Below are 9,922 nucleotides of genomic sequence, written 5' to 3' on the forward strand. Positions count from 1 at the left end.
ATCTGCACATATGCGAAAATCTTTCTTATTTTCTTTTAACACAGGTACAATAGGAGCAGCCCATTCACTATGAGAAACAGATTCTATAATAGTTTCCGTTACTATTTTATCAATGGCCACTTCAACCATTTATTTATGGTAAAATGGAACAGTGCGTGCTTTTACACACTTTGGAATAGCATAATTCTTTAAATGAATTTTCGCTACATTTCTAGAAATAGGTTTGCCTACATCGACATTATAATCTTCAAACACTTGTTCAACACTTACATTATGAACATTGTCAACCTTGGTACTTTTATCTAATCCTGCCAAATAAATACCAACATGTTTCATTAGATTTTTTCCACATAAATTTGTGTTATTTGAACCAACAACATTAAAGACTTGTGATACTTCATATCCATTATATACAACAGGAGTAATCATTTTCCCAAAACCTTTATATTAAAATCATCTTAAGCCTGTAAGGGTTTCTTACATTGTTCAACTTTCAAATTTAACTTCTCAACCCAATTTTTATTCAAAGTTGAAACAGTAGCACCACTATCAATCTCAAATGGAACTTGCATCTTATTAACCGAAAAATAAAATTGCTCAGCATAAATAGCATAGATTTTATCTCTGACACTTAACAATTTATCATCCTCATCATCATCACTTAATGATACATCTTGACCATCCACCATCTTTGCAGTTTTCATACTATTAAACTTGGGTTTACTGTTAAAATCCTTCTTGCTTGGTTGATTAGAACCTTTAGCTGTACCATAACCACTCTCTCTTTTTGCTTCTTTACAAACCTTCTGTAAACGACCCTTTTTATGACAATTATTACATGATAAATGTTTAAATCTACAATAAAGGCTGTCATGAGAGAAACCACAATGTTGACAGATAAACCTATATACTTCCTTCTCACAACCTGAACCTGTGACTGAACCTCCTCTTTCTCACTTACAAATGCTTTTTCCATATTCAAAATTCTCTCTAAAATAGCCCAAGAGATCATTGCTTGGAGATCTATGTTGAAAGCCACTAAATTTGAAAACTAAACTTCGGCATCTACAGCCATAAATAACTCATCTCTTATTCTACTGTCAAATTGGTTGCCAAAACTACAATGCTTTGCTAGAGCCTTTAAATCAGCATACAATTCTTTTACACTTTCATCCTTCCTTTTTTCTTCTTTGCTGGAAGGCTATCAAACATCTTTGATAAGTAGGCTTAATGATAAAATGACCTTCCAATAACTGAACCAAGTCATCATAAGACTTTGTGCGGGGCAAATCAGGAGCACAAAGATTGCCTAAAACACTAAAAACCTCATTACTCAATGTCACAAGCAGAGCATTTTTTTCTTATCAGCCTCAGTAACATTTAAATGACCAAAATGCGCCTCTAATAGGCTTAACCATAATTCCAAGGAAATTTTCGATGGATTAAAACAATCAATTCTAATCTGATTCGAAGACGACGACATTGCGGTCATATACTGAAATTTTACCAGTAGACTATTCACAAACACTTAGGCCTAGGCTAATGTAGTCTAGCACACAAACACTTGACGATTTGATATGCTAGGATAACAAAAACATATGATAGGCTTAAAGAACCATGTGCCCAAAACAGCAGCAACATCATGCAGGGCACTGAGGCTTAAATCTAACACCAGCCTAGTCGCGATGAATCTTGCGGCATCAATCCAGGATCCGATTAGGCATAACCATGATGGCCTAATTCCAGCGTCAGCAACAAACATTTGGTACCTACCAGAAGTCTTGCAAGGTGAATATATTTAAGCTAGTACTTTAATCAAACTTGAGAGGTTTCCCATATCCATAGCGGGTTCACTCGTCGCCATTCGTAGAGGTTTGACTCAAAAAAAAAAAAAAAAAAAGGGATGAAATCATGGCTTCCCGTTTATTGTTGGAAGGTGGGGTCCGGTCCGTTCAACAATATGAACGTTCGAAAAACAACCGTGGGTATAAGTACAATGAAAACAAAAGAGGTGCAATAAAGGGGATAACCTTATTATAAATAAAGGATTAGATCACTTATATCATAACAATGGCGATTTGTTCGATGACAATCGGTCATTAGCAGACGTATTAATGGCGATACAAAACATTCTAGACAGTTTACCAGAAGAAAAAATGACTGAGAATAACTGCCCCGATTCTGAGAAGGTGGCAGCCATGAGAGGCACTTACCAACCCCCAAAGCGGGAAGAACCCAGCAGAAGGTGAGAAGAGTCTTCAGATGTTGGCAGTGTGGGGGAGAGGGGCACCGATGAGTGGAGTGCACCACCCAAGGATTTCCCCGCTGTTACACTTGTCAGGCCTACGGTCATCTATCTCGAGAGTGCCCAGCAAAAAATGCTGAGGGCATGCAGGCTGTAGCACACACACAACCCACCCACCACCCATATCCAAGGAAAAGGAAACAGAAGAAGGGGGAGTCAAGGAGGATCGATAACCCCCCCCCCCCCCACACATGACATTAGAAGCAGCAGCCGAGGCAGTGATAGGAGTGACTACAACAGACTTGGTAGAGCAGGCTCTGGGACCTTCATCGGTACCCCCGACCTTACCCCTGCAGCACTAGGGAGAGGACCAGGGGGCTGTGGCGTTGCAAGCAAGGTCGTTGGCCCGTGCCCCATATATTCTAATGGGCGGCTAGGAATGTTAGCAGTTAGGATTGACCTACCAGATAAATCCATTCGAGCGCTGATCGTCACAGGAGCCAGCGTTTCACTGATTGAAAAAAGAGTCTCCTCAAACCCACTACAGTCAGGGGCATCCATCATCCTCAACACGCCAGGAGGAAATAAATTACGCGTAAGCCATACAACGATCGTCAACGTTAAGGTAGGATCTGTGAAGTTTACACATGATTTTTTTGTCTTGCCCACCTTGGGAATTCCAGGAATCGAGGCTATATTAATGATTGCTTTTATAACTAGTAATCAAATATATATTTTTGGGGAGAAAGATACAATAACAGTAAAAGCAGGAGGGTTCATTTTGCTGATAGAAAGTCAAGAGATAGTAAGTGCTTGTACGGGTAAGGAGAGACATTTAAGTAAGTTAACAGCTGTACCTGAAAGAGGAGAAGTGTTGTCTCCACAGACACTTACGAGCATATCAGTGACCCCGTGTCAGCCTCTTCCAGAAGGAACCAAGGACGTTGTTAAACCCCATGGCAATCGGGCGCACGTAGTCTTAGAGGGCTTGTCAGAAATAAAGGAGAACAGATTAGATATAACGATTGTTAATTTGTCAAATAAAAGAGTTGGGTTAGGAAGTGATTCTGTGTGTGAATTAGTTATGTGAAATTGTTAATAATGGGATCTTTGGAGCCACAACTCCAGCCTGCACAGATGAACGCACTCAGAACTTGATTATCCAAGCATGAAAACTATGTCCATCAGATTATCAACCTGTAGTTAGTGACATTGTTAATTATTATTCCGATGTAATTGCAATTGGAGACGAGCCACCCAGGAGGATTGATCAATTTCCCTTTAGCATTGAAACTGGGTAGTGGGAGCCTTATAAGGTACCCATTCATTTCCAGGGAGAGATAGAAAGGGAAATTAGTAAATTAAGGGAAAAAAGGATAATCGAGGAGAGCGAATCCCCCTAGGCTTCTCCAATTGTAGCTGTTAGGAAAAAGGATGGCTCGGTAAGATTATGTGTTGATTATAAGAAGTTGAATGCAGTCACTAAGGATAATGCATTTCCATTGACCTCGATTGAAGAATTACTTGTGAAGGTATGGGCTAGTGAATATTTTACAACTATTGATTTAAAATCTGGATACTATCAAATACCCATTCAGGAAGACAGTAAATGTAAAACGGCATTTATAGCTAACAATCAACTATTTCAGTTTAATTTTCTTCCTTTTGGTGTTAAAAATGCTCCAAGTCATTTCTCCAGAGTAATGATGGCGGTTTTGTCTCCCTTAATTGGCCATAATATTCTTGTTTATTTAGACGATATCATAATTACAGGGAAACCGGCTGAAGAACTTAATAATAATATTCGTAAAGTTTTAGAAGCATTGCAACGTAATGGTATGAAAACAAATTTATTCAAAGTGCAAATTTTTCTGTAAACAGGTAGAATTTTTAGGTCACATAATAACCCCAGAAGGTATCCTACCCTACTCCAGTAAATTAGAAGCTATTAGAGATTTCCCCAGGCCATGTACCCCTAAGGAAGTAGCTGGGTTCCTTGGGCTTGCAGGGTATTACCGTAAATTCATGAGAGGTTTTGGAGAGGTAGTGAGACCCTTAGATGCTTTAAAGAAACAAAAAGTAATACATTGGGGAGTGGAAGAAGAAAGGTCCCTTAACTATTTGAAAGCTGCCTTAACTAGCAATGACTTATTTGCATATCCTAGATTTGATCGCCCATTTTTAGTGACAACAGATGTGAGTAGCTTAACTATTGGTGGCGTAGTATCTTAACAAGATGATAAAGGTAGAGAGCGACTCATTTGTTTTGCTTCCCGGGCATTAAAAGGGCCAGAAAAGAATTATAGTACATTCGATCAAGAGGCTTTGGCTATTCTTTGGGTTCTAGAGAAACATTACGTCAGTCGATTGAGTTGCAAAGTGATCATCGCCCTTTACATGGCTTATTTTATAAAGGAGATTTGACATCTAGAGAGCAAGATGATTGAAAGATTATTAGAGTTTAATATAAAGGGTTTTCACCACATAGAATGCAAAGCTAACATGGTAGCTGATGCCCTCTCTAGAGGTGGAGTAATAGGAGTAACAACTAGAGCACAAAATAGGAACGAAGAATGAAACCAAAATATTGAGGACCCCCATCAAAATAGAAAACGGGATGAGAATTCATGGAAGGAGCAATCAGAAAAGGGGAATTGCGTGAGAGAGAGAGAGAGAGAGAGAGAGAGAGAGAGAGAGAGAGAGAGAGAGACAGACAGACAGACAGACAGACAGAGAGATTGGAACAGTGAGGGTGAATATATGTGGGTGGCTGAGGGCATGACCAGGATTGTCCAGAATGAATACCCTGATGATGCAGGTATGATTGACTTGGGAGGTTTGGACATAAAAGAAGTCTGAGAGCGACAGAAAAAAAAGAGGAATGGATGGAAAGAGTGCGAGCAGGGATTAAAGGGAAATTGGAGAGTATCCATCATTTCTGAAAGGGACTCGTGAGAATCTTTTTTATAGGGAATGATATCTTATATTGTGCTTACAAGAAGAGGAGAGGGAAATTTTGTGCATTGGTAGCTCTTCCTCCCTCTTTAATTAATCGAGCCATCCACATTGTACATGCAAGTCCATATGCAGGGCATTTAGGGAGTGATAGAACATTAAAGAGAGCACGTGAATCCTGCTTATGGTTAGGAATGAAAAAATCTATAGAAAATTATATCAAATGTTGTCATGCTTGTAACTGTTTCAAAGAACATAAAGACACTGTACCGGAAGCCAGAAAGTGGTCTGTGATTCCTATTAAATTTTATAGGGTGCATATGGATGTGGTAGAACCATTTCCTACTGGTTTAATACAACATAAGTATATATGCGTATTTGTGGATGCATTTACTCGGTACACTCATACTTACGCAATGTTGGATGAATCAGCAAATTCATTAACCTAGGCACTGAGCTCTTTCATTACTAGGTTTGGTTGCCCAAAAATTTTGATAAGTGATAGTGGTCTCGAGTTTATAAATAATGTGATGAAATAGGTCATGGACTTGATGAAAATTGAACGCTTTTCAGTGACCACATGTAGGCCTTCAGCTAATGGTTTAGTGGAATCGCATAATAGGGAAGTAGTGCAAATTTTATGTTACTTGGTGGCTGATGACCCCCTCCATTGGCACGCCATGCTTCCTACAGCTGAGCTAGCTTTGAACATTGCATATAATGCTTCGCTCAGGGACACACCTTTCTTTATAGTGTATGGACAGGATCCTGTGTTACCATATACGGTCCAGATTATTTTGCAACAGTTGCCAAATTATTCATCTGAGAAATACCGTGTCTATTTACTAAATCTCTTAAGGAGAGTAATGAACACTACTGAAAGGTTTTTGAAAAGAGCTAATGAAAAACACAGCTCAAAGAATGATGGTCAGTTCAAAACCGCACCAGTAAAAGTATTTGTGGGTGATCGTGTGTATTTGAAACGATTACAACCTAGGAAACACAAACTAGAGCCAGCATGGGAATAAAAAAAGTTGTTTGTGTCTAAGAAAGCTTTGTTGGTTTTATGTTATGAAACACACTATTATTTTTCATTTTGAATACCCCTATGTGCCCTCCAAAAATGCCTTAATCCGTTATTATTATTTTTTCAGGTATTGACAGCACCCTCTACACTCAGTAGGGAGGGAAATTTAGAATTTAGAGTATTCTTCAAGTACTGTACATAGGAAAAATGAATGTTGATCATTGCCTGTTACCAGTGTGTAGTGGTCTGTGATGCTGCTCTGTATTCATATCTTGCCTTTTAACTAGAAGTATGCTACTGTGTTGTTATATGAGATTGTGTCATAGAAATTAATAGTTCACAGTATCGATTGAAATGGAATGGGACTGTGTTCGAGTTTAGTCTGAATTGTTCCAGAATTATCAAAACCCATTCAGAAAATTTTCGATGACACAGAACCTTATCATAGTGCAGGTTTACAATTGGAGATTTTCTAGACATTGTTATCATGGGCCCGCAGAGGCCTGCACGGCATCGTATGCGGCCATACTGTTCAGAATTTAAGAATGTTTAAGTAACTGCAGCCTAATGGTAGGGTGGATATGGATAAGGACAGTATTGGTTTAGGGAAGATTATTGCAGTACAGTATTTTTCACAGTTATATATTCTTTATATATGGTTCATTAGATATTAAGTGTTCAAGTTTATTACTGGTCATTACAGATGTCATAAATCCATAGTGTTGCGGGGTTCTCCTTTAATCTTAGTGTACGAGTAGTGTTTTTTTTTTTTTTTTCTTTTTAAGATAATTGGTCCACCCAGACAATACCCACGGTTGTGTTTATCATGTACTAAAACATGTTGATGTGAATAGTTCTTTTTTGTTTTTAGTCAAAACTTTTTTTTATTTTGTTATCTTGAGGCTGGAGTGTAAAGGGATGTTAATTTTGTCTTTAATTGATTATTTGAATTGACAAAACTATGTTAAAGTATTCCTAACAGTTTTTTTTTTTTTTGTTTCATTTACAAATAAATATTTTTTGTTTATATGAAGACTGAAACTCATTCTAGTTCCTTACATCACTGTGTCCCCTTCTCAGCCACTGTTTTTTTAATCTTTCTAATAAGTTGTTTATCATAATTTTTCTTCTCCCACACTGTATCCTGTTGTCAAATTTTAGAAAAAAAAAATATAATGTTTCCCTTTCACCTAATGTTCTGACCCTTACTTAAACTTGAAGCTATCTAACCTGAAATTCAAGCTATTAATATATACTGCTAATTTTTCCCAGAAATGAATCAACGGTCATCTTACGCGTTTATTCAGCAAGCTCAAGGCAGGATGAATAAAAGGAGTAAGTAAGGTTCTAGCTGGGTCCCCTTGCCCAGTATAAATCAAGGGATGGTGCCCAGTGCTCCGTTCTCTTGACCTGTTATCTAGATTTTTGGGTATTCCACCGTTGTACATATTTTTTGTGTAGTGAACATTGGGGTTTGGTGGGCATTTGGACACTAGGCAGTTCGGGTGCTACCTCTGGCCACAGTCTGCAAACCACTACAGCGTATTTGGGTCCGTACCGAGTAAAGGTGGTTAAATCTAACACTGTAGTGATACAAAGCATTATTAATGGCGCAGCGTCTGAACATCATCAGGCACACATACATGTGGTGCCTGAAGAGGTAGTTTTTAAAAGTGTCAATCAGTGTTCCTCCTTACCCCTGCATACGTGACATTCTTTGAGTTGATGAGTAGATTTTTTTTTCCTTTACTTTTGTTGTTGTTTGAACAGACCTCTTTTCTTCTTTTGACGTGTTTTAAATAAACTTGATGATAACAATGTGTTCTTATGTTGATGCTTAATTTATGGGTAAAGTGTTGTTGTTAATTTGCTGAGTGTAGCAATACATATGACATACTGCTGAGTGAACTTAAAAACAATCAGAGGTTAAACAGGTCTGGTGAGATCCGTCAAGCGGATGCTATATTATTCATGGTTGCTGGGGCCGGGGCGGTTCCCGAAGGGCAAGTGGCTGCGGGAGTAAAGTTCAGCCTTGAGGAAAGGCAGTGTTAGAGAATATGTAGATGTGAATACATTATACTTAAAGTTATACGAGAAGTGCGGGAAGATGAATGATTTTCTCGGGAAAATTGCTAGTGGCCACCAATTGATAGATAGCAAGTGCATGTGTAGTAGGGAATTTAAAAAAAAAAAAAAAATGGCGAAATGGTCGGGGTGAGTTGTGTTGCAAAATTGTGCCGTAAACGCAGACAAGTAAAATCGAGGGATGAAGGAATATCTATTCCTACCCCTATCCCGCCCAAAAGGACCGTATTGCCCGCAACCAGAGGGAAGTTATTGATGAGGCTGTGTAATACTGATATTGATATGATTTTTTTTCCCACTTTGGTTATTCTGTATTTTAAGTTGCAGAGGTCATAAGAAGAAATGAGTGAAATTATTTTATATTATATTGTGTACATTCTTACATGGAACATTTAATTCTTTTATTTTTTTGTGGAAGATGTGTTATTTTTTGGGGTGATTTCGATGTATATATTTTATGTTGCATTTCTGTTTAGTACATTCCATGCCTATTCCGGGTCGGAGAGTCCTTCATATATCATAGGCTAGTGAGGGTGAGTGCCCACCTCCTCCTGGAGTGAGGACCTTTGGGGGGGAGTGATGTCCTAATCCTTGTATGCAAAATATGTGTTTTTTTGCGGTAAGTTGAATGAGCTGTTCAGGAGTACTATGGGTGTCGTGGATTAGAGGGCGCGATCACTGAACTCTGTTATATGTGACGTGTCCCTAGAATCATAATGAGACAGTATATTTCCATCACAGTGGAGAATTCCATAAAACCTAACAATTCAGCATGTTGAGAGAGCAAGATTACATCTTACTTGCAGAGGGTTAGTCAGTACAAATTGAGCGGTCAGTAGACAAGGTACTTACCTGAGAGTACCGACTGTACACAGTGTATTCACGTACCTTTTTGTAATGAAGTGAAAAAAAACCCATGTTCCGATGTCTCATTATCCGTTGACATGGGACAACACTACTCCGAGGAACACCAGATATCACATTCCTAAATTCACAACTCTGCGATATATTACTTGGAAATTCAATGATAATACTAAGAAAAGAACCACCCACTCCCAACTGTTCAAGTTTGAAAACAAAGGCCTCATGATTAACACGATCATGGGCACACTAAAATCAAAGCCAATCATACAAACTTCCTGGCCACAATCAAGGGATTTCTGTACAGCATTGGATTGTAAGAAGGGCATAACATGCTCCAAGGCCTTTACGAAAACCAAATTGCAAACTAGAGAACAGATGATTGCCTTCTGCAAACCTAATTATACGTTTTGCCGAGAGATGTTTAAAAATTTAGATAATATAGGAGTTATGGAGGTAAGCGGTAATCAGTTGGACTTGAGCTACCACAAACACATTTACATAATGGAATAACATTATCGATTCTTCAACAAGTGCTACAAGCTCCTCTTCTTGTTGCCAACTTGGACAAAATAACAGATAACTTTGCAGGTAAGATATCTACAATATTTATAAAAAACTAAGGAAAAATACCATTTGGGTCTACACCTCCATAAGCATCAAGGTCCATCAAGAGAGCTTTAATTTCACGAGATCAAAAAGCTAAACTAGTTATTTTAGCCTCAGGAAAACAGGAATGAAGAAAATCA

Source organism: Palaemon carinicauda, chromosome 45 (assembly GCF_036898095.1).
Source record: "Palaemon carinicauda isolate YSFRI2023 chromosome 45, ASM3689809v2, whole genome shotgun sequence".
NCBI classification, from domain to species: Eukaryota; Metazoa; Arthropoda; class Malacostraca; order Decapoda; family Palaemonidae; genus Palaemon; species Palaemon carinicauda.